General features: G+C 41.9%; 1 long non-coding RNA gene and 1 pseudogene across 1 annotated transcript; both read right to left on the reverse strand.

Moving 5' to 3' along the window:
* Positions 1-2,563: 2,563 nt before the first annotated feature.
* LOC140699467 (uncharacterized) lies at positions 2,564-17,877 on the reverse strand. The gene is made up of 3 exons (XR_012077655.1): positions 17,713-17,877; positions 3,915-4,026; positions 2,564-3,118 (listed from the first exon to the last, which is right to left on the reverse strand). It is a non-coding gene; the product is annotated as an uncharacterized lncRNA (long non-coding RNA).
* Positions 17,878-19,985: 2,108 nt separating this feature from the next.
* Positions 19,986-22,622, reverse strand: LOC102539175 (small ribosomal subunit protein eS27-like pseudogene; annotated as a pseudogene).
* Between the last annotated feature and the right edge of the window lie 2,970 nt (positions 22,623-25,592).

Consider the following 25,592-nt stretch of genomic DNA (forward strand, 5'->3'; position numbering starts at 1 on the left):
ACCTTTCCCCCAAAGAAACTTACTCTTTAAGACTGATATCAAAAAGGGAGGCACATAACAGACAGAAGGAGGGGTATTCTTATCAAGTATGGGAGACAAAGAGCTAGACATTAAAGCAATGTCTTTTTTTTTCAGTGGTTGAATTCCTGAGTGATCAATTACTACTGCCTGGAAAAACACTTGCAGATGGTATTATGGGCCTTCAAATAAGTGGCTGTAGTAATAAAAAGTTACATCCACTTTAACATGTGTGGCATGGAACAATTTATGAGAGCTCAGAACAAGCTGATGCAGGCTTAAAATCGTCCCCCAACACACAACGTGAGAAGAGGTCTGAACCACCTGGAGACTTGAGGTTGTTAGGCATCCACAGAGTGAACTGTGGCTCCCTGGAGCTGGTAGGTTTCCCAGCCTGTAAACCGCTGATAGGTTATGAAGGAGCCCACTTTCTGCTGTTCCACTTGCAACTGACTCAAGTGCTTCTTAGAAGAAAGTCTCTGTTACAGACTAAATGTGTCCCCCCAAGATTCATATGTTGAAACCTACGCCCCCAGCGGGACAGTTTCAGAAGGTGGGGCCTTTGGGAGGTGATTAGGTCATGTAATCACTAATAGGATTAGTGCCCTTATGAAAGGGACCTCTGAGAGCTCCCTCACCCCTTCTGCCACATGAGGACACAGCAAGAAGATGCCAGTTATGAGCCGAGCAGCAGATTTTTACCAGACACTGAATCTGCTAGTATCTTGACTTTGGGCTTCCCACCCTCCAAAACTGACCTACAAGGCCCTACAGGAGCTGCCAGCCTCTCCTGTCCCTACCGCACCCGTCTATGACCTCAGCTATTAACACTCTCTCACTCACTGACCACATCCCAGCACCACCCCGGTCTTTCTTCTCTTCCTGGTGTCCACTAAGCTCCTCGCTATCTCAGGGCCTCAGCACCCATGGTTCCCTCTGCTGGGAATGCAGCCCCTGGAGCATCTCAGGGCTGACTCCTCCCTCCTGCTGGCAGGACAGTTCAGACACCATCTCTTTCCTGAGGCTCTCCCCAACCAGCTCATATGCTCCTGCCTCTATTCTACTGCCTTAGGCACTTTCCTTTTGGCACTGATCACTAATTTATTTTGTTTACTTGTTTGTTGTTTGTCTTGTCTGCCCTCCGCCACCCCACTGGACTGTATGCCTCAGAGAATGAAGCTCTGCAAACAAAGCAGATCCACAATACTAGGTCCCCCATCCAGAACAGTGCCTGGTACATAGTATGTGCTCAAAAGCTATGTGTTTAATAACAAATGAATTCAGCAGAAACCAAAGTAACTATAACAACTGTAACTTAAATCACTACAATATGCAGAAGGGAAAACACATGCTCTGTGCCCTCAAAGAGAACTCAAATGTATTTCAGCTCTAAGCCAGCTGTATTCATACAAGGCTCTCAAGGACTCTGGGAAGTTGAGATTGTTACCCCCATTTTAAAGACGAGGGAACCGAGGCTCCTAGTGATTGAGTGACTTGCCTAGGGTCACACAGGGCAGCTGTACTGGTTGGCTACGGCCTGAGTCCAGTTCTGACTTGGGATGCCTGTGACATCACAGCTATAAGATGTTTTGCTATCACTCCATGATGGTTAATTTTATGTGACAAGTTGGCTGGGCCACAGTGCCCAGATAATTGGTCAAACATTATTCCAGATGTTTCTGTGAATGTGATTTTTTTGGATGAAGTTAACATTTAACTTGATAGACATTTAATAAAGCAGATTATCCTCCATAATGTGAGTGGGCCTTATCCAATCAGTTGAAGGCCTGACTAGAACAAAGATGTCCCCCGCAGCAAGAGGGATTCTGCCACCAGACTGCCTTTGGACTTGAGGTCTCCAGCTTGTTCCCCTAACCTATCTGAAGGGAAATAGGATTTGAATCTGGTACACAGAGTTTCAGAACCTATGTTCTTTCCACTGAGCTGTGATGCGTCCCGGAGGGGAAAAAACGGGAGGAAATGGCCATATGAGAGAGAGAGATACAGACATGAACAGGCTCAAACAAGGAATGGGTGGATCTCGCCACTGGGGACCGGGCTCAGCCCTTCAAGTTCCTGACGAGAGAATTCCTGGGCCTGCTGAGGGATGATGGTATCAGGAAAGGATGATTTCCGGCAGGGGTGCAGTTGGGTTAAAAATGTCTTGCCCAAATCTCAATGCTTTAGAACTCCAAGTTACAAGTTGGTGAAATCTGGCAGCACGATATGCTGTGGTTTCCCAGCACAACCCGTTAAGCCTCTGACTTAGGACTCCAACGTTCAGGTAAGACCTTACCCCAAGACAGACAGAGGGGGTTTGATGAGGCTGTTGTCACTCAAACTCTCATATTATTTCTATGAAGATATGGCCAAGAGGCACGTGGTTGAGAAATCTGGAGTACTTAATCCAATGAGTAAATCAAGCCCTTGATGTGCTATTACGTCCAAAAATGCTTTTAAATTGCCATGTTTTAAGCAGAAAGATGAAAACAGAGATATTTTATTAAATATTTATCTCATTAATAAACACAAGAGAATCACTGAATTTTATTTTTCTTTTTTTCTTCTTTTTATTTTGAATTAACTTTTCCATTTGGGTTCAATGCACATTTCATAGACATACTCTTTTCTCTTGATGTGAGGGAACTTAATTACAAGAGCACAATTGGACTTCTACTCTGTATGAAAATGAGGCAAATGAAATTGCTTTCCCCCCCAAAGGTTGTTGCTATGAAGAAACACAATTGAATATGACAGTTCTCTGCTACCCAGGAATTGTCTTTTGGATGAAGTTTGGGGATTATATGCAATTATACTACAGTAAATTTTCCATGACCATTCATGTTCAAGGACTTATTTTAAAAATAGAAGGAAAGCCTAAGCACAGAATAAATAGAACCATGGTAACAAGTGTCCTTTATACCTCTGTTACATCAGTGTAACAGTATTATATCTGCTTATCAGAAATCACTGTAACGGAAAACGTGGAGCAGTCTGTAGGAAAATCCTATCAGCAAGGCATGGCATCTTTTTATGCCTCCTTTTCCAAGCCCCCAGTTGTCACTCTTCTTCCTTGTTACACAGTTCTTCCTTCCTCACTCTATGGCCAGAAAAGACAAAGAGAAAGATGAGTGACTATGGCGTCTGGCAACTTTGCACTGCGCGGTGCTCTGGATGGATGGGCAGTCCTGGCTCCTGGCTTGTTCCCCCAGTTCTCGGCAATTAGGTCTGCAGATGACTTCCCCCACAAGGACCATGGCCCAGGAATGCTGCCTAAAGCCTAGCAGGCTGTGCACTGCACAGTGGTGGGGTCTGGATGGGGGAGAAGTGGACAAGATTCACACATAGTGCAGTGGGAATGGGGCCCTGGAGCTATGCAACGTTGTGGCACAACCCACTCTCCAAACGAAATCCCCCAGAGGCAAAGGTAATCCATCCCCTCTCTGAGTGGTCCCTGGGAGCTGGCCCGCAGCTCCTTATCTCCACTGCCAGCAACAGTACAAAGGGGCCTCTCTGGCATCCAGCCCTAGAGCCCTCTGGCCCTGAGTCGAACTCTGGGTTCACGCAGCTTCTGAGCCACAGCTTCCCCCACCACTTCGGTTGGCTTAGGGTTCTAGGAGTAGGCTACTCAGTTGCCCTATGTGGTGACAGCTGGCTGCCCTGCTCCCTCACCCAGCTCCTCATTCTCGGGTGGCACCCTGGCACATCTGCCTCTCCCTTTCACAGGGCCTGCATCCTGCCCTAATCCTACCCCAGAGTTCATGGTCAGGTCTTCTGGAACAATGACCATTGCCTGCCAGACTTCTGAATTGCCTCTGCTGGATCCCACCATCCTGGCTGGATATCCCCAAATCCAAAATATGGGATGAGCTGGAATGGCTGCCCCCTGGACGCACTGGGGTTCTGGCTGTTCTCTTCGAACACCTCCTAAAGCTCCTGGCTTCCATCTCATTCTGCGAAGTGAGCTCCATCCAATCCAGTATGCTGCTCCATCTCTGACAAGTGTCCCTTGAGAAATATTTCAGGGAAGAATTTTATCTGATCACTACAGGCAATGATCAAAGAAAACTAATTCCACTGTGTTTGTTACAACATCAGTGAAAGAAGTCAAGAATACAGTCTCAGAAGAAGCATAAAGTATGCAATAAAGGCTAATACATAATTAATGCCTATGCTGCCTCTAACATGGCACTCCTCAAAACCAAGCACACGATGTGTAATTACTCCTCACACCATCATAAAACAGGGAGTGGGCAGATGCTAGTTGCCTCTTATAAATTAGGAAACAGGAGAAAAGCCAAGTAATTTCTTCAAAGGAAACCACCAATAGTAAGTAGAATGAAACCCAATAATCTTGAAATCCAGTTGTGATGCACTTAAAATGTCAGTATAAATCTCCATCTCAAATTTCCACTAATCTAAGGCAATCACTTGGCATTATCAGTTTTACAGTATCTGCTGTTGAGAATCCCAGCGCTGTCACAAGGTTGAATCAGTTTATGAGTCACACAAGAAAATGAGTCTAATTACTCACAAATGGCCACGTGGTCCAATGGGTAAGAGCACAGAATCTACGTCATGTTGCTTCTGTTTCAGTCTCAGTTTGACTGCTTACTCATATAGCTCTTTTGTAAAGATTAATTAAATTAGTAGTTAGATAGATAATGGATGCTGTTTAGACGAATACGTACACTTAGTATACAATGAGCACTGTGCATGCAGTAGCTCTTACTATCACATTGTATTCAGGTTTCATTTTGACCCAAAATGGAATTAATTACCCATCTTGATCATGCTTGTTATTCATCACAATTGATTTGAAAGATCTCCGGTTTAAAAAAGAATTAAAAATACATCCTCCAAGAGGAGTTAAATATATAGTCAACAGAATGATTCTACAAGTTCTAAAGGCAACAAAGGCCTCGCTAGAATATTCTGAAAGGGGCCACAGATTCAGACGTCTCCAGGCAGACTGTGTGAAACCGGGAAGTAGCCTGGTGTAAGACAACAGGAAAACATTTTAAAGTAATGTTGGCTAAACAAAGCATGCCTTCAGGGGATGTTTAGTGAGTTCATGATGAATTAGTTCTAATATTATTTATTTGTAGCTTTTTGGTATCTTCTCTCTCACACTCATAAAAGAAAGCTTTAAATATACAGATTGAATGACATTCCTTGTGCAGGCCTTCTTCATCCTTTAAAATAGCCTGCAACTGATTCTAGGTTGGAGGTGAATTTACTACGGAGTCAATCCCCTCTTGTTTGGATGATTCCAATTATACTAGCAACTCCTCAGCCTGGAATCGGTGAGATATATTTGTGCCTATTTATGTAAATCTAATTTGTGTTCTTGGGAATTTGGGTTTTTGTTTGTTCTCTTTTCTCCATTAGAGTGGAAATTCCTCAAGTGTAAGAACCGTGTTTCAACTCAGCCTAATAATCAAACATATCTATTAAGTACCTAATTGTATCCAGTGCTGAGCTGGGCAAATAGAGATTTCAGAGCTCAACCTTGCCTTTCATTCTTGTAGTCTCTGAGGTGGCTCAGTTCAGTGAGATGCTCCAAAGAGCTGTGACTGTTTCTATGAAATATTTGCCAAGGGGTTTCACTGTGCCAGATCCCTTCCAAGTGCCTCAGACCTGTTATCTCATGTAATTCCACAACAACTCTACAAGGCCATTCCTATTATTATCCCCATTTTACAGATCAGGAAGCTTTAGCAGAGGAGATGAAACACCTTGCTAAGGTGGCACGGCTGTTAAATGCGGAGTCAGGCTGAGAACCATGCTCTAGTTCCCGGTCTGCCTTCTGTATACCACATGTGTGCACAGTGGACCTGCAGTGAATGTAGCTCTCCTGGAATTCTTGTGCAGACCTCCTCACCCCCAGCGCAGGCACTTTCTAGTATATGAATTTTTGGACACATATAATAATAATAGAAGGGCAGGCTCATTGGTTATAGGTATCTACTTTTCCTCCTACCCCCAAGCCCTAGACATAGTAGGAAAAATAATTTTTCTAATATTAACTCTGTAATGTTGAGAAGAAAAAGAAATGTTAGTGATTTCCCGGGTAAAAGGAAGCAGATGGGGCAGGATTTACGGAGAAATGAGAGTAGAGAAAATCATGGCTGCAGGAGACATTTCTCAGGAATTTACAGATCAAGTTGACAAAAATATAAGTGAGCCCAGGGGCTACTGGAACAGCGCAACTTATAAACTTGATCTAGTAGCTATACAGAATTTTCTAAACAAAAATAGAGAATCATTATTCTCTTCAAACATCCATAAAGCATTCACAAAAAACATGGATTATGCTAAAAATAAAATTCCCCAAAGCATAAACCTCAGAGGCCACCTTTGCTGCCCATACTGCATTAAAATCCAAAACTAGCAATAAGATAGAAGAAAAAAAAACTTTGGAAATGATGGTCGAAATATAACCCTTTAATTTGTTCTTATTATTCAGAATTATTATTTAGAGATGAATGTAAGTGCCACGTACATAAACAGCGGCAAAGATACCATGAAGGCAGTTTTGCTAGGGTAGCGGATGGAGATGGAGAGAACAGAATGGACAGAGGAGCTACTGAGAAGTAGAACCAACAGAACTTGGAAACAGATTCGACTGGTCCCCTGCCAGCCCTTCGCTGCCTGGAGTCCAGCCTTGCTTTGTTAGAGCAAGACTTTGTCCGGCTTGTTCAGCACTGGATCCCAGTACCTAGTACAGACCCAGACCCAAGTCAAGTGATAACATGTATTTCTGGTGAAAATCTTTCTTAGGCCTCTCCACTCAGCACGGACTCCCGTTCAGTGAGGCCACCGACACTTGGTTACAACCCTCTCTCCTCTCCAGCAAATATCATGCCTGGCCGAAGCTTTGAGAGAGGAACACCATCTTACCTTTACATATACTTTGCAACTGACAAAACTCTTCATGTAAACTATCTAGTTACGATTCTTAAAACAAGATTATTCTCATTCTTCAGATGCTGAAACTGACACCCAGCTTATCTAAAGTCACAGCTGGCAAGTGGCAGAGATAATATTTGGACTTGGCTACTCTAAACGAAAATTGAATAGTCGGTGAAAATAAATAAATAACCTAACATGTATTAATTTGTTGAGTGCCTCCTGTGTGCTAAGTACCATGCTGGTGCTTTTTTGTAATCATTACCTTACCTTGCCCTCACAAGAACTTTGCAAGGTATTTATAATACAGATCCATTTTCTAAACTAATGAGGAAACCCGGTGGGGACCTGCCCAAGCTCACAAGTAGAGGGGCCAGAGTTTGAACCCAGGTCATGAGTTCAAGGCTCATGCCCTTTTCCAAAGGTACACTGCCTCTCATAGGACCCCATGGGTTCAACTTCATTATCAAGGCACTGTTAAGTAAAAATTTCAATACAATTTAATCATGATCTGGATCTTTTCTCAAGGAGGATGCTGTTTTTGTAATATGAAAGTGATGTTTTACAAAACTAAGCTAAGGGACTGTTTGAGAAATCGAAGTACTATTGATTGCTTAACAGCTGCTGTATAAATTACCCTGGACACAAATCGTCTACTACTCTTTAAAGAGCAGGAGCCCAATATCTGGAAGAAGCTGGTCAAATGACAGCACGATGCATACGAGAATCCAGGAGAAAAGACCAACAATAGGGGTGGTTTATAAATATTTCATAGGCTCAGTAGCTATTTGTCCTAGAGTTCTAGTTTGATAATCATCATAATCAGTTACTTTAAGAGACTATCTGGAATAGAACCTTAAATTCTGATAGGTAATTACAGCAATATTACAAATGCATGAATCATCTGGATTAATTTCATGTGAACTGTAGTCTAAAAGATATCAATTTATTGATTTAAGAAATAGGTTTGGAGACAGAAGCAATTCTTGGACACCTTCATACAGTAAAATGAATAGCTCTAATTACTGAGTGTGACACCCACTTTGTGTTTGCTACAAATGTTAGAGCCATAAATTGTAAAGCTACTTAGCATCCCATATATTAAAAGTGTTTTGAAATTGGGATCAGTGTCCAGCCACATACGAAAATTGTCCTGAAAGAATGACCTGTTTGTTCCCAGTTTTTCAGAAGGAAATGAAAATACTAAGGAATTTATGTTAGGACAAGTAACAGCTTGGTAACCGGGCTCATTTAGTCATTCTTTTACTCATTCACGAGTTCAAGGAGCATTTATGGGATAGCTACTAAGTGCCTTTAGGTTAATTGTTTGGGGGAAGGACAGTAGGTAAGCTAGAGCGAGTATACTTCATTGATTAGTATTCCTGTAAAAACACAGGAGACATAATTGACATACAATAAACAGCACTTTTTAAAGAGTACAATCTGATAAATTCTGACTTTATATACAACTGTGAAATCATCACAATTAAGATAATGAACATAACCATTATTCCAAAACTCTCCTTATGCCCCTTGGTAATCTTTCCCCACAACCTCTCTCCACCAGCCCCACCCTCTTAGTTCCCAAGGCTACAACTGATCTACTTCTGTCACTACAGATTAGTGTGCATTTTGTATAATTTCATGTAATTGGAATCACACAGTATGTACTCTTTTTGTTGTTGTCTGGATTCTTTAATTTGGTATAATAATTTTAAGATCATCCATGTGGTTACATGTATCAATAATTTATTCCTTTTATTTCTTAGTAGTATTCCATGATGAGGATACACAACTTATTTTTCCATTCACTTTCTGATAGACATTTGTGCTGTTTCCAGCTTTAGTTTACTATAAATAAAGCTGTGAATATTTGTGTACAAGTTTTTGTGTAAAGTTTTCATTTCTCTTAAATATACAGCAGTGTAATGGCTGATTTATACGGTAGATGCACGTTTAACTTTGCAATAAACTGCCGAACTGTTTTCCAAACTGGTTACATTCCTACCAGCAGTGAGAGTTTCAGGTGTTCCATAGAGAGTTCCAGAAGTTCCAATGTTCCTTTCCAACACTTCTTATGGTCAGTCTTTTTAATTTTAGCCATATGTTATCTGCAAATATTTTTCCAATCCATAGCTTATATTTTCATTCTCTTACCAGCATCTTTTGAAGAGTAGAAAGGCATATATAAGAAAAATAAGTTGAATCTTGCTTTTTTTGGTTTTGTATTTGCTTTTAATCCAGTCAGATAATCTCTGTCTTTTGATTGCAGTGTTTAATCTGTTCATTTTTAGTTTATAATTATTGATGTGGTTGAATTTACATCTGCCGTTTTGTTATTTATTTTCTATATATTTCATAGCCTTTTTGTTTGTTTCGTCCCTTTTTTTTTTCAGGTTCTACATTGCTCACAAGGGCTTTTTAAAATTAATTAATTAATTAATTAATTAATTGAGTTATAGTTAGTTTACAATGTTATGCCGATTTCCGGTGTACAGCAGTTTTCCAGTTATACATGAATATACACATATTCGTTTTCATATTCTTTTTCTTGTAGTAGCTGTGAGCTACTACAAGATCTTGAATGTATTTCCCTGTGCTATACAGTATAAACTTGTTTATCTATTCTATATATACCTGTCAGTATCTATAAATCTTGAAATCCCAGTCTGTCCCTTCCCACTCCCTTCTCCCGTTTCTTCTTCACTGCATTCATTTGTATTAAACAGGTATTTCCTAGTATACTATATTAAATCTTTTGTTGGTTTTTTAAACTATTTTTGAATTATTTTCTTAGTGGTTGCTCTGAGGATTACAATGTACATCTTAATTTATCACAATCTATTTCAGATTAATACTAACTTAATTTCACGAAAATAGAAAAACTTTTCTCCAGTATAGTTCCACTCCCATCTCCCTTCTTTGTGTGATTGTCAGTATATAATTTCATCTGTATGTATTACAGATTCAACAATACAGTTTTGTAAGTATTGATTTTTATAATCTTACGTCTTTAAAGTTAACAGAAGAAAGAAGAAAAATGTATTAGAGTTTTTGAAATTAACTACATATTTATCATGTAGATACTCTTCATTTCTTCATATGAATTTGACTTATTATTTGGAGTCATTTTCTTGTTCCAATATACCTTTATTCCCTACCCCCTCCATTGTTCTATTATTGTCATGTATGTCACACAATTATATGTTGTAGGCTCAATAATAGTTTTATAATTGTTGTTCATGTCATTGTCTTTTAAATTAATTAACAAGAGAAAATGTCTATTTATACTTAGATAATTACCTTGACTGATTCTCTTATTTCTTTGTGTGGGTTTGAGATACAGTCTGTTGTTATTTCCTTTCAGCTTGAAGAACTTCCTTCAGTATTTCTTGGGCATAGATTTTTGCACTCTGCTTCAAATAAAGCTGGCCTCTCTGCCACACCCTGGTAGAACCACCACACGGTGGAGTTGAGGGGAAGAGGAGGAAGGCAGTAGCCCTAGGCTAAACTTCCACAGGTTCCCACTGTTCCTTTCAAGGTTCAATAGTTCTTTTGAATAACTTCTCAATCTGTTGTCTGCCTTTGGTCAGTTTCTAGAGCCCCTAAATGACTGTGACCATTTTCTCAATTTAAGTTGCTTCTTGGGTAGAGGATTTGCTGAGACCTTAGCTCAACCACTTAGGAGCCTAAAGTTACTATCTTGATGTTTTCCTCTTTTTATTTGTCCCATCAATTCTTGGTTCTGGTTTGTCTCTTTTTTTGCTTTCTTTTGGATTGATTCATTGTTTTTTAAAGTTCCATTTTATCTGCTTTGTTGGCTTATTAGCTATTACTTTTTATTGTGTGATTTTAGTGTTTAGTTTAGGGTTTATATTATACATATTTAACTTTTCCTAGTCTGCCTTCACGTGGTTTTATATCGCATCATATTTGTCACAGAAAGCTTACGAGAATATACTTCCATTTCTCTCTTCCTGGCCTTTGTGCTACTGTTGTCATTTCACATTTGCATGTATTATAAAACCATAATACTTTGCTATTTTTTATTTAAATAGTAAATTACATTTTAAGGAGACTGAAATAATACGATAATTTTTATATTTATCTATGTAGTTACCATTTCTGGTACTCCTCATTTCCTTCTGTAGATCCGTATTTCCATCCTGTATCATTTTCCTTCTGCCTGTAGAATTTCATTTAATATTTCCTATTGTTCAGGTCTGCTGGTGATGAATTGTTTCAGCTTTTATATGTATGTATTGCCTTTATTTTGAAAGATATTTTTGCAGGGTAAAGATCCTAGGTTAAGACTTTCTCTCTTTTTTTCCAGTACTTTGAAGATGTTCTTCAATGTCTTATAGGTGGCATTGTTTCCATCAAGAAATCTGGTAGCTATGTCTTTGTTCCTCTGTACATGTCTTTTTTCTCTGTTTCTTATTTAAGATACTTTCTTATCACTTGTTTTAAGTGACTTGGTTATACGCATTGGTATAGTTTTATGTTCTTGAGCTTGGGTCTGTTGAGTTTTTCTATCTACGGGCTTATAATTTTCATCAAATTTGGATGTTTCAGAGTTTTTCATTATTGTTTCAAATTATTTTCCTTCCCTGCTCTTTCCTCTCAAGACTCCAACTATAGGAAAATTAAGGCTGTGGAGTTGTCCCACAGCTCACTGATGCTCATTCATCTTACTGTTACGTTTTTTTCCCCTGTGTTATTTCATTTTGCATAGTTTCTATTGCAATGTTTTCAAGTTTACTAATCCTTCCTTTTGATATTTAATCTGTATTAATCCCACCTAGTGTATTTTTTGTCTTTGATATTATAGTTTCAACCCTAGAAGTTTTAATTGTATCCTTTTTTATGTCTTCTATGTTTCTGTTTAACATACTCAATCTTTCTCTAGCTTCCTTATATGGGATATAGAATATAGTCACAATAATTGTTTTAATGTCCTTGTCTATTAATTCTGTAATTGGCATCAGTTCTCTATCAGTTTCAATTGATTGCTTTTTCTCTTCATTATGGGCTGTATTTTTCAGCTTCTTTGTACGCCTGGTAAGTTTTAATTTTTTATTTATTCCTAAAAATATTCTTGAGCTTTGATCTGGCATCCAGTTAAATCAGCTGGAAATAGTTTTGGATCTTGCTTTTAAGCTTTGTTAGATGAAATCAGAGGTATATTTAGTCCAGGATTGGTAACTCCACTAATGAGGCAATACCCTTCACAGTACTCTAACTAATACTCCATGAATTATGAAGTTTTCCACTATAGCTGTTGGGAGTAGGCACTATTTTCTGCCCTCTGTGAATTTCAGGCACGATTCTCTCTAACTCTTTTGGGTGACTCCTTCCCTTGGCTTGAGTAGTTTCATCACATGGATGCAGTGACCAGTTCTCATTTGAATATTCAACTGGAGCCCTCTGTAGAACTTCAGAGCTCTCTCTTCTCTACAATACTCCTCCCTGACTGTCTCTTAGCTGCCTGGGCATCCCAGGACTCCCTACCCTGCCTTCTCAATTCTAGGAGTCCACTGAACTCTGCTTAGATTTCCCCTTCCTGGGCTGTGGCCTGGAAGCTTTCTTCAGGCAGAAAGCTGGGGCAATTACAGGACTCATCCCATTAGTTCCCCATCTTGCAGGGATCTCTTTCCTTAATTGCTTGATGTCCAATGTCTTGAGAGCCATTGTTTCTACTAGTTTGTCTTGCTTTTTAGTTGTTTCTGGTGGAAGAGAAATCTGTAAAACCTGTTACTTCATTGTGGCCAGAAATGGAAGTTCCATTAATATTCTTTTAAAAGGACTCTTATTACAGTGTCTTATTCAACATCCACTACGTACCAGGCACTGTGCCTACCATGTTCATTGGCCTGTTAGGTTTTTGTTTTTGTTTCTCAGGAGGGGGCAGTGGGGAAGGTGAGGAAGTAGAATGCAAAAGTGGTAAGATATGATCCCCCCTCAAGGAACTCACAATGTAGCTGGGAAGGCATGATACACTCACAGTTTGGAGTAAAGACAAACAACACTATAAAGAAGACAAAGACCCAGAAACATCTGTTCAACAAATACATATTGGGAGCCTATTCTAGCTCTCATGAAGAGTGCCTCTACTCATGAAGCTTACTTCTTAGTGGAAGATTAAACAGGGTAAAGGAACAAAGGATGACTGGGCGCTATTTTAGAAGGGAAAGCCTTTCTGAACCGCTCCATTGGAGTGGAGACCTGAATTCAATGAAATGAGTAGTAAGAGCAGGTGACCTGTAAATCAGCTTCAAGGGAAGAGATTCCCCCTTTAACGGGAGGTAGTCAAGGAAGGCTCACAAAGAAGATTCCATTTGAATTTCCACAAGATTTTCATAAAGAACAAGCCATCGCTGCTGGTGGTGGGGTGGGCAATGATAAGAAAGGGAAAGTCATTTTTGTAGGACAGAGAATAAAGACTCTTGCCTGGAGCAGAGTATTCCAGGATGGGGGCAAATGAAATGTGGAGGAGAGAACTTCAGGGCTCAACTGCAGAAGGCCTAAATGGACAGGCTGAAGGGTTTTTAATCTTTGTTCTTCTGAAATTGCTTAGGCAGTGAGGCAGCCTAAGTTCTAGGATAACCACTCAAGCCTCCATGTATACAGGACCAAGCAGAGGTATGGCACAAAGACAGAAGTCAGCAGGAGCCAGCCCAGGAGCGGCAGCGTGGGAGGGTATGCTGAACCTGGAGTGGGGATGGGAAGATGGCTTCACCCCTCAGAGGAAGAATCAGCAGTTCTTGGACACTCAGTGAGGTGTTGGGCAGCCAAGGGGTAAGGGATCCACAATACCACCACTGTCCAAATTCATTGTAAAGGTTTAAACACAAGGACTACAGAGTAGGATGGTAATAGAAGCTTTCTGCAAAGAAAGACTCAACTTTAAAATATCAGACTGTTGATTTTAAACTGGTTTTTCATTGTGCCTTTTCTTAATCCACAGATAGGACAGTGATGCCAACCGGCTCTTGTGCTGTAACAGACTTGATTTCCAAGTGAACAGCTCAAATCCAGCATCTCTGAAAAATCTGAAATGTTCCACTTTCCCTGCCAACCAAAGGCACTGCATTAAAAAAAAAATCACCACTTTCAGAAAGTCTTTCTAGTTTTCCCATCAGGAAAAAGATTTCTGAAAAGACGGAGGCCAGCTCCTTTAGACAACACATAAAGCAAACTACGCTCGAGGGACAACTGCAAATGAACTAAGGGAAGCTTCAGCCAAACGAAATGCGACAAACAACTGCCATATTCCAAATGGTCAATCAAAAGCTGGAACAACTTGAATGTAACAGAAGTCTATTGTGATGAAAATAATGATTCCAGGACAAGGGATACTTAATGATTTGCAAATTTAAGTACAAAATAAATATTCATCCATGTCCAACTGGTAACTTTCAAGCTCTAAGCACTTTGTGTGGCTGGGAGTATTACCTGGAACCGTGGGGCACCTTTAGAGTGAAAAGGGAAACAAATAATTCATCTTCATTTTAATTTCAATACAATTGCAGAATACCGTGCTACACTGGAAATGTGAATGATACACTGAGGGGTATCTTTTTTACATTCCAGACTATCTCACTGTTTGGGCAGAATGGTTCTCTTACTGGAATTGTTCACAAAGCAACCTATTATATGGTGAGAGGTACCCTCCGGGCACCATTGAAATTAATATGAAAGGAACAATCAAGAATGCCAAGTGCAGAGCATAAAACGCAGGTAGGTGGTGGAAGACAGATAAGCAGCCTAGGAGGTTTAAGTTGCAGAATCTGAAGCCTCAGAAAGATGTGTTATACAATTTACATTACAACCAGTCACGATTTTAGAATGGGTAATGAAAAGCTCATATAGTTAAGTATTGAGTCCATAAAAAAACACAAAAAGCTTTACAACACAGGGGAACTAAATGATGGGTAAATAGACAAAGAAGCTAATCAGAGAGCAGGAGGAAAAATCCAAACTTGCTTTCACAAAATTCCTCTGGTTTTGGCAACTTGACCCACACATCACAGGTAGCACTGCCTCTACAGTGGGATTATTTTAAAAGAGACTTTCTCAACCTTGGAACTAGTGACATCTGGGGCCAGATAAGTCTTTGTTGTGGGGGCCGTCTTGCGCATCATGGGACGCTTAGCAGCATCCCTGACCTCTATCCATTAGTTGCCAGTAGCATCTACTCCCTTAGTTGTGACAACCAAAAATGTCTCCAGACATTGCCAGAGTCCCCCCAGGGGTAAAACTGCCCCCATTTGAGAACCACTCCCTTAAAGGAAAGCAACAATATAAACTAGTCCTGTGAATTATTACCCCCTGTAATCACATGGACTTCACCCTTTAAAGAGCATTAATTACACTAAAATGCTAATTTTGGTCAAAAAGTCCTGTTGCACACCAATTTAATCTGGAGGGCAACCTAACAGTAGTTTAAAATAACCAATTTCTGTGAGTTCTAGAAAATCTCTTTGCTGATTTCTCCCTCAATCTATTTTAAAACACCTGTGAAAGTGTTTGGTTTCATATTCATTCAGGTAGTGAGCAATACTTTTTTGCAAAATAAAACCACAGATCTGCACCCTCTTAGGATATAGAGCAGCTAAACAGTAGTTCAACACTTTCTCCCCTGGATGAGACACTGAGAGAAAGCCAGGTGTATTTTGTAAAGGAGAGAGAGGTTTATGTTTACTGTCAGACACTGAAGCAGCAGGAACAGTCTCATGGTCATCAGGCTATCAGAGATAAGAAAGGTGACCCTTCCTTAAAGGTTACTCCTTAAAATTTGCGCACTGGCTGCATAGTTATTGCTGTAAGTTAAACTAGTTTCTGCTGTGTCTTTTCCTAACCTAGAAACTGGGCTAGATTTTAACGCCAGGAGGGCAGGGACGATGCTTTGTGCGCCATGCTCACCGCGGTATCCATAACACCCAGCCCAGCGCCTGGCCTATAGCAAGCACATAACAAACATTTCTTGAATGAATGAATGAATGAATGAATAAGGACAAAAATGTCAACTTTCAAGCAAACAGATAAGGATGCCAGCTCCTTAAGGACAGGGGCCTTTTCTTATTCCTGTGCCACAGCCAGCTCTCTGGTTGGCGGCTGGTGCACAGTCGATGGTCAATGAATGCAGAACTCATATGGATAGGAGTTCTCTGCCTGCATCTTTCGGGCAGCAAAGCCCATCTGGGGAGCGCAAAGCCAAGGCAGCTGTGCTGCCTGAATCTGATGACCATGCTCATCCGTTCAGCTGTGTCCAAGTACAACACAAAGACATATTTCACCATGAGGAAACAAATTAAGACATCTGTGTGGAAAGATTTCAATTTGCACTTTGCAAAAGGACACTGTCACCCCTCTGACAGATGAGGAGGTGGATCTGGTCCCTCAGCATCATGATCCTGTTACTAGAGAACTTCTGAAGTGCCACAATGGCCACTCAAACGGGACGTGACATCGCTGGCTATGCTGCAGTCTAGGCAAAGGCTGGGGGACATTCTGTGCTAAATAAGTCATCACAGGCATCAGGAGTTTATCCTCATCCTCAAAGGCATTCTCTCATATTGAAACTTCAACGACTCATTTAAAATGAAAAATCAGAAGTGTGCCGAAACAGAGCTGTAGGAGGAGTAAGATGTGGCTCTTGGGGAAGGCAAGAGATTCTAAGAATTCTAAGAGAGGGCTTGGTGAACGGCACACTGGGATACACATTAGGCTGGTGGAATGACAGTGCCCAGAAGCTACTGTGAATGGTACTGACAGGCAATAAAATACTCCTTAAAAATCCAGCTAAAGATAAAGAAAGTAGATTGTAGCAACGCTTCAAAAACCAACCATTAGGAGATTAGCATAGACACGGTGAGAAAACACAACTAAAAATTATTCAATCTTACCAAATGCTTGCAGGGAAACTAGGCCAAGAAAGCAATCAAAATTAAATAGAAGCAAGGTGTGTTTATATAATTCAGAAGTTCAAAAAAGAACTGCGAAATGTTTTACAAAGATATTTCAAGGGTTTCTAGCTCCGCTTTAAGAAAAAAAAAAAAAAACTGAGACTTTCATTAAGGTAAAGAAAAGAAGAATACAGTTCTTCTCTATGACCCCGACCCCCATTCCAGGCCCAACCAGTATTACCAGGAGATGTCGTATTTTGTGTGAGAATCCCAGGGTGCAATCATAAAATATCACACATTTATGCAATCTGAGTTAAGTTTGGTTATACACCATATGTGGCAGACCTCTTGAATTAATTGCACTAAATGTTTTCAGTTATAGAAAGAAGATTCATGACTCACAGAGTCCATAAACGAAACACGGCATAGGTGGTAATTACTTGAATTGCATTCTTGAGTCTTTAAAGACAAATTAGCCAACAACGAGAACTTGGTAACTAATGCTGCAATTAGTTACAGGTACAATGCAGTGACCTACGTAACTTACTGTTTTTTAAAAATCTAAAATTTACACAGGTTAATAGCATAGAAGACCTGTCACTGTTACGGCAGAACTGCAGTCCTCTAAGTGCACCCGGGCGGTCTTGTAACCATTGCTTAGCTCTTCATGCGGACGTAGGGTTACTCATGTTAGTTCTCGGAACAGGAAAGGCGCAGATCAAACCAGCATTCCCCGAGCATCACCGCGGCCCAGGCACTTGGACAAATAACACCTCGTGCGATCTGCCCGTTGCTCCTAAGGGCTTGTATCACCAGCAAAGCCCATTAACAATTCCCAGGAAACAAAAATACAAGCTGCGTAACAAAATCTAACCTCTTTTTCCTTCCTCTGTGCTCAGTCCGGTCTCACTTGCTCGCTGGGGCCGTACAGAGGCCTTGCCCCCGGCGCTTTAGACCCGAGCTGCCAGGGCGGAAGCGCTGCGGCGACTCCTCAGCTCAGCGTCCTAATGGAAGTGCTTCAGCGCTGACGCAACCTAAGATGGCGGCAGCGGCGGGCCGTGTGCAGAGACGCTGCGCGCGGCACTGGGATCCGGAGCGTGAGCACCGCGGCCGCGCACACCCAACCAGAACCCCGCCCCCTCACGGCCCAGTCCCCGCCTGGCCGGAGAGACTCTTATTAAGCAGCCCCACCCACCACCCTTCTGAAAGACTTGTCTCTGGAGTGTTGTCTCTAGAGCTCACCGTGCACTTTTTGATCAAAGAATAAACGTTTGTCTCCCCCTCCTTCTGAACCCAACTTGGTCTTGAGGTGGGAAGCCCCATAAAAAGACCAGCAGGACCCCTAGGCAGGGCTGCTGCTTTCCTCCCATCGCCTTCTGGTTCCCTGGCCCAGAGGCTCTATCTCACTTTCTGCCTCTAAACCAGCTAACTTGCACCTAAAATTCTATTGGTTCCCTGAGCTCATTAATGATTGGTTATTTCCTTCACTCCTGATTGGGTATTACTCTCACTTCTGATTGGTTATTTCCTTCACTCCTGATTGGTTATTAGTCTCATTTCTGATTGGTCCACTTCCCTAACTTCTGATTGGTCCATTTGTAGTACTTCATTTGCATGGAGCTCACTCCTGATTGGTTATTTCTCTCACTCCTGATTGGTCTATTTCTACAAAGCTTGTTCCTGGTTGGTCAACTTCTGTTATCCCTGATTTGCATACAATGTTGCAAAGTTTAAAATTGGCAGCCTATAAAAGGCCTGTGTAAACTTACAGATGGGGTCCAGAGCTTGAAGTGTTAACTCGTCTGGGTCTGTTGGTGTAATAAACCTGAGTTCTCCAACTCTGTGAGTGCTGCTTGGTCTCTTGGTGGGATCCAGGTTGATGTCACAACTGAGCTGTAACTCCTAGCTGTAACACATTTTTCCGCAACAGTCTCATTCTAATGGTACTAGCAGCACCAGGCAGAAGGACCCTTGTTGGGACCAACTTGGGAGGCTCGGTAACGAAGGCCGTCCCTTCCCGCAGTGAGGCAGTGGGGCTAGGGTGGTGATGTTTTTCCCCGGGGCTACGTGTAACTGCCCTTCAAGCTCTCTTGTCACTGAGCTAGGGGTGGGTTGTGTTATAACGTGTCCCTTCTAGGAAACCAGCTGTCCCTTAATCCCTAAACATTTTCCTGGTCCATGGGGTTTGAGTGTAACCAACAGCTGAATCCTAGTCTAGGAAGAAGCGCTTGGCCCAGGCAGGTTGCGATTAGGTCACCCGGAGAATCTGCGTCCCAGGTTCTCAAGCTGACAGGACCACGCGGCCCTAAACAGCAGCCTCACTGCTCTGGGTAACTCTGCCTGAGAGATGGCCAACTCAGGGAAACGATGGAGAGATGGAGACAAACATTATCAACACCATTTTAATTGTACCCTGAAGTCAACTCTACCTCAAAAAAAAAAATCTTGTTAACTAAATTCTATTCTCTATTGCAATTTCATTAGTTTTTCCCTAATGCCCCTTTTCTGTTCCAGGATCCCGTCCAGAATACCACTTTACGTTTAGCCGTCAGGTCTTGGACCTCTCTGGGCTGTGACAGCTTCTCAGACTTTCCTTGTTTTTGGTGACTTTGAGGAGGACTGGTCAGGTGTTTTATAGTATGTCCCTCAATTTTGGTTTGTCTGATCCTTTTCTCATAATTAGACTGGGGTTGTCAGGTTCAGGGAGGAACTTACCACATTATATCGAGGGTACATGATTTTTCACTGAGGATGCTGTGAATGCCTTTTAATCAAAGACCATCAAGAACACTTCTGCACTTAAATGAGATAGGTTTGTACTTTCTGCACTGAGGGAGTGCACACTGTGGGGAGCTGTGGCTGTCTCAGTAGAAGGTGCTGGAAAGAACCTGTGAAGACTTGGGCTTTGGTTGGCTGATTTGGGGGCAGGTCTAAGGAATCAAGGACTTCCTCTGCATTGTAAGCTCTAGCTGGTCAGAAAACGGCAATTCTATGACTGGTGTCTCAATAAATCTAATCTATAGGGAGAGGATTCTGGCACAAATTTTTCCTCCCCATAATTGAAACTTTGTTGAAAAACTGACACCAGAATAGGAGATCACTGCTAATACCTTACAAAGTAAAACATAATTACATTATCTGGTTGGATTAACTAGACTTACTGAACTGATGAAACTCTCTGTCCCAGACCGCAGTCAAGAAGGTGTGCGATGACCAGTGTTGCTTTCTTCTAAGTGAACATCCTTCCTTGAGCCCGGCCTTTCCTCCTGTCGGCCGGCACAACACTGTTGAACACACCGTTGAACGTCCTGCACAAAGAACCGCTGTCTGAGCACGGCTGCAAGCTGCACTCATTCTGTAGCAGCCTGGGCATTTTACGTCTGTGAAATCAGAATTTGGGTTTTAAAGTAGCTATTTCTTTTTATGTGTTTTTTTTTCCTCTCGGAGGATGGATATAGTAAATCTCTAGCTGAAGGCTATTGATACTTACCTGTATTTATCTACCTACTTATAGACAAATACCGCTATCTAAATCTTGTCTGCTGGGAGGGGAGGCTGAACACGGAACACACCGTCAGGGTGAAGAGGCGCAGTCCCGCATTTTGGCTGAGAGGTGTGTGTGGTCTTTTGTGGGTGGCACAGTGATCTTGTTTTTGCCTGTGCTCAGATAAAAGTATAAAGTGGCTTTGTTTTGTCTAATTTAATCATAGTCTCAGAATAACTGAGTTTGGTGTTCTGTGAGATCAGGTCTCAGAGAGGAGTATGGTCTAACTGTGAGAGCCAGATCAGCTTCTGAATGTCAAGGGCATTTTCTTTGTCAGGGCCAACCTCGATCACCTGTGTTTGCCAAGCTCCTCCGCTGCATCTTTACTTTCCCCGGTTTCTGTACCGTACTGTACTCTTTGGAAGGGAGTGACAAGGCTTAGCTGACGTTTAAGCGGCGGGAGTTATGCTCCATCTCCTTAAGAGGTTATCCTTCAACTCTGACATCCTTTTCACTTAAGCTGATTTGAGTCAGGTTTTGGGAACCCAGACAGTTCTGATGAGCGTTCTCCGCCTCAGTGTTCCCGTTACTGGGGCTGTTGTGCTGATTTCAGGTCCTCTTCCTAACAAAAACTTTACAATGAAGTCAGCAAGGAGATTTCTTTGGAAACAGATTAAGGGAGATGATATGTCTAGACCAATGAAGTAGGTTTTTCCAGGAATCCTGTTGGAGGGTCCCCGTATTAGCTAAGAACCAAATGTGCTTCTGGAAGTCTAGGGTGCCCACCATACTCCAGGTAGAAACTTCCTTTGAAAATTCAACTTGAACAGAAAACCAAGTGCTAGTCAGTGTGCTGTCTAGAAATGATAAAATGCCATACTTACAGGAGAAGAGTTTCTAACAAATGAACGAAGCAGCATTCTGGCTCTGAGCTGGGATGATCTGAAGAAAACAGGTTGCTCTTTAAAAAAAAAAAAAGCGCTTTTGTTCTGCACTAGAAAAGATAGAGTTCTTTCACTTTAGCAGTCAGTGTCTATTCACCACAAGCATTCTCCTGTGTAGGAAAATCAATAAAGACAATAAATAAATGGCAATCCCATGGAGGGCTGCTTACTAAGTGATTAAATGTTTCAAACCCCAAGTACTTGCATGCTTCAGGGATACAAATCTGAATGAACATATGTAAATGGAATTAATGCTCAAATAATTTTCTAGTTACTTAGCACAAATGTGCAGTTATTAATACTGCCATAATTTATGTTTGAATATTTATCCCCATTTTCCTAAGCATAAAACCTTTAATCTACTTTTCTGACATAATTTGAAAATAGACATGGGAATCTGTTTAATCATTTTATGCTTTTTAGTGGAGAGAGAAAAGAGACCAAAAAAAGAAGCCTTGCAGGGACGCTTAGTCTGAGGTAAAGTGAGATAATTTCTGATGTCTCCTCCCGCCCCACCTCCAACGGAAAGGGAAGCATATGGGTCTTCCCAAGTCCATGATGAATGTGGTACTGAGATATTAGTTTATACCTCACTGTTTGCTGCTGTGGATGAAAAATGTTGCCTGACGTACCAGCAAACAAAGGACGCTGCGGCCATCAAACCATCAGCCACAACATTCCCCCCATGGTGCCCTAGAACTCAGGATGGAGACAAACAGGCTGCCCACGGCCAAGCCCTCACACACTACGGCCACCTCCAGCGGCACATCCTGAAGGGATTCAGGATAGGAAAGAACAGGACATTGGCCCTAGATGGCTAAGGTGCACATCCAAGGAATGATTTCAAAGAGCCCAGATGCTTGCATCTTCCCATACATAGAAAAGCACTAAATTCGTTGACTTGAGATATCTGGTTTTCTTTAATTAACAGGAAACTTTTGATGTTCCAGCTACCTGGTTTTTATTGCAAAAACTCCTATATATTCTTGCTTCTCCCTTACCTCTTTGGAGCAGTCGCTCAGATCTACCTGAAAGGCTGTCGTCTGGGCTTAAATCCTCAGTTCTGCCCACCAAACAAAACTTAATTCTCAACTTTTAGGCTGTGCATCTTTTTTCAGTCGACACTGCAAAGACCATGCAAAGGACAAGTTTTACAAGTTATTTATGAGAAAGATTCTCCGACTTACAATGAGGTGCCTGCGGGAGGTGTAGTACAAAGATGGCGATTTGAGTCTTCTGACACATTAACGTTGAGAGGAGGGTTTACACCTGAGCCGAGGTGCTTTCTGTTTGCTCTAGACTTCCTCCTTGGGGAAGGGTACCCTTCCTGAAGGTACCTCCTCGGCCAGCCTGCATCACGCCTCATAGCAGCAGGGGCTCGTGTCTTGTTTCTCACCCCAAGCCTGCCATCACCCTGCCTCATTGGAAAAGTATGGTCCTTTAGATGCTGCCCGAGTGTTTTTTAAACTTTGATGCTGGACAGAAAAGCCTCCATGCCCAAAGCCTTCACTGTCCTTCCCACCCTGCCATCCACTCTGGAAGGGAAATAAAGCAGACACTGAGAGAGGTTGAGACGATAAAGGGATGGCCTCTTGTATCTGCCTCCTTTTTCTGAGAAGGAAGACTTGGGTTGGAATTCCAGTTGTGCCGCCCACTCGCTGGATGATGTTGGAGGAAGTTCTTCTCTTGGAACATCTGTTTCATCATCTCTTCAGGAAGGAAGGAGGGAAGGAAGGAAGAGGGAGAAGATGGAAGAAAAGAAGAGGGGAGGCAGGGAGAGGGAAGGAGAAAAGAGGAGTAACCTGGATGGTCTCTAAAGCTTCCTTCTAAATGAGAGTCTACGGTTCTGAAATTCCCAGATATTTTAATCATGTTTGCTGTGTCTGCTACCCTTCTCATGTGTCCTGCCAGCCTCATCTCTCCCACCTCCTGGCTGCATGGTGGGCACGGGCCTCCTCTCTAGGAATGTCCAACAAGCTAAGATCAGCGTGTAGAATCTTCACTGCCGACCAGCCTCCAACGTCTTGGGCACCTAATAAGGTTTGGAGGAAGTGAGCTGGGTTTAAATGTCAAGGAGATAAATGTAGCTCTAGTTCAATGAAAATTAAACTGTATGGTATCAAGGAATATTGTTGACGTTGACTTTAATCGTACAGAATGGAGAACCAAGTGAGAAGTGAAAAACTACGGAAAGTTGGTTTGGTTTTAAAAAGTAAATAATACTGTCATTTATGGAAACTCTATTCATGTCTCATTACCACACAGAATCTTGTTATCCTCAAGTATATGTTAAATTAAACTGTTGAACTTTTTAAAATGTCTATTTTTGAATTAAGTATTTCATTCACTTTGTTCAAAATACAAAAGTTGCAAAGTGTGTACAGTGAACAGTCTGCCTCTAATGCTGTCCCTCGGGCATGCAGCTCCCCTCCCCAGGGACGGACAACATGACTAATTTCTTATGTGTTCTTGTTTATAAAAGTAAATACATAGATTAAATATATATTCTCCCTCTCTTTTTACACAAATGATGACACAACCTAAGTTGTGCACATTTTATGCCCTTAAGAAAAAAATCTGCAGGTCACATGGGCTTAGCCCTTGTGATTGTCTACTCATTAACTTAAGAAAAACTTGGTCTATTTTGATTGTGATTGACTCTATTTGTTTATGGACACAATAAACACATGTACAGAGCTTACAACATGCCAAGCACTGTTCTCAGTCTTTATAAGTATTAATTCATTTGCTCATCTCTCCTGTGATCTATTAAAGGGATCCTAAGGGAGGACTCAGTCAGTCTCATCAGCAGTTCTCGAGGGAGTTGTACCACCCCCAGGGGGCATTTCAGAAATCTGCAGCGGCAATTTTTGGTCGTTAAGGTGGTTGGTTGGCACCACTTGCAGGTGTTTGGTTAAGAGATCCTGCAATGGATGGGACAGCCCCACTTGGCATCTGTCGTCCTATCTTTGGTATAAGCTCTAAATGTCCCCCTGCACATTCAGCTAGGTAAACCCCCCACGCACGGTCATCTAATCCTAGCCCCTAACGCTGTTCATTACATAAGGACAAAACACTTCTTGCATGGTTTTCATATACAGTGAAACATCCAGGAAGGCAACAATGAAGGAAATTGAGGGAGGGTTGGACTTTGTTTCATTGGGCACTTTACTACGAACTTTCCCCCATTTCAGGAAATCATATCGCCGACAGCAGTTCCTCCTGTGGGGTTTGGGGCCTCAGTGCAGCACCTGCATCATAGCAAGCCACGTCCTTGCCACTCATCAGTCTGCATCACCAAGCGGCTCGGGCTCATTTTTCCTCTGTCACCATGGTTTGGAATCAACGTACCTAGAGATAAATATCAGGATATGCTTTCAAGTACCTGTCAAACTCTTTCAGTTCAATCGACCAGGACAATACCAAAACCAAGAGTCACCCAAGAATTGAAGAATGTGCGTGGCTATTATCTTAGGGGTCACGGTGCAGCTTGCATTCGTCCTCAGAGTACCCCTCAGCTCTGGGCAAGTGGGAGCTTGGGACGTGCTGCATGAAGGGCTTCTAAAAGCCAGGATGTGGGAGGGGGCAGGACCACTTAAGTTTATCTCCTGGAAAGAGCTGGGCCAGGAAGAAAGGAAGGACCCAAACGTTCAGAGCAGGTGGAATAGAAAAAGGGAACAGAGACTGTGGAATCAGGAAGCGGAGCTGCAAAGATTGCCAGAGAAAGCGAGGGCAGAGTGACCTTCGTGATAACCTGAAAGGGAGCCAGGGAACAAGAGGGAGCTGCAAGGACCCTGGGGTGGTTTCCCTTCCAGAACCAGCGTCAGCCAACCATGAGGATGCACACAGCCACTCGCTGCAACCAGGTAAAGCCAAAGTTAAAGACTTCACAGCCGGTTCTTGCAGAGGTGCTGGTGATTCAGTTATGGTCCCCTACTTGGACAATACTACTGTGTGAATTTGACAACGCAATGAGATAAAAGACATGAACATTTAACATAAGAAGACTTAGACAACTTGTTACTCGACTCTTTAAGGATTTAAACATAGGATGAGCCATTTAGCTGGTAGTATGTGTACATTTCCAGTAAATTTAACCTAAAAACACTGGGCTCTTCTCCTTTAGTGTAAGAGTGAAGATGAGGTTAGCTTCCCCTGTGTTTGCATCCCAACTGGTTCCATCTCATTCTCATTTTCCTCTCCAGTCCATCCTCAATGTTCAGCAAGAGTGAATTTTTTAAAATGTACATTAGACTGATCACATCCCTTGCTTAAAACCATTCAGTGATTTACTGTTGAACTTAAAACCCAAACAAAACACGAGTC

Source organism: Vicugna pacos, chromosome 11 (genome assembly GCF_048564905.1).
Source record: "Vicugna pacos chromosome 11, VicPac4, whole genome shotgun sequence".
NCBI classification, from domain to species: Eukaryota; Metazoa; Chordata; class Mammalia; order Artiodactyla; family Camelidae; genus Vicugna; species Vicugna pacos.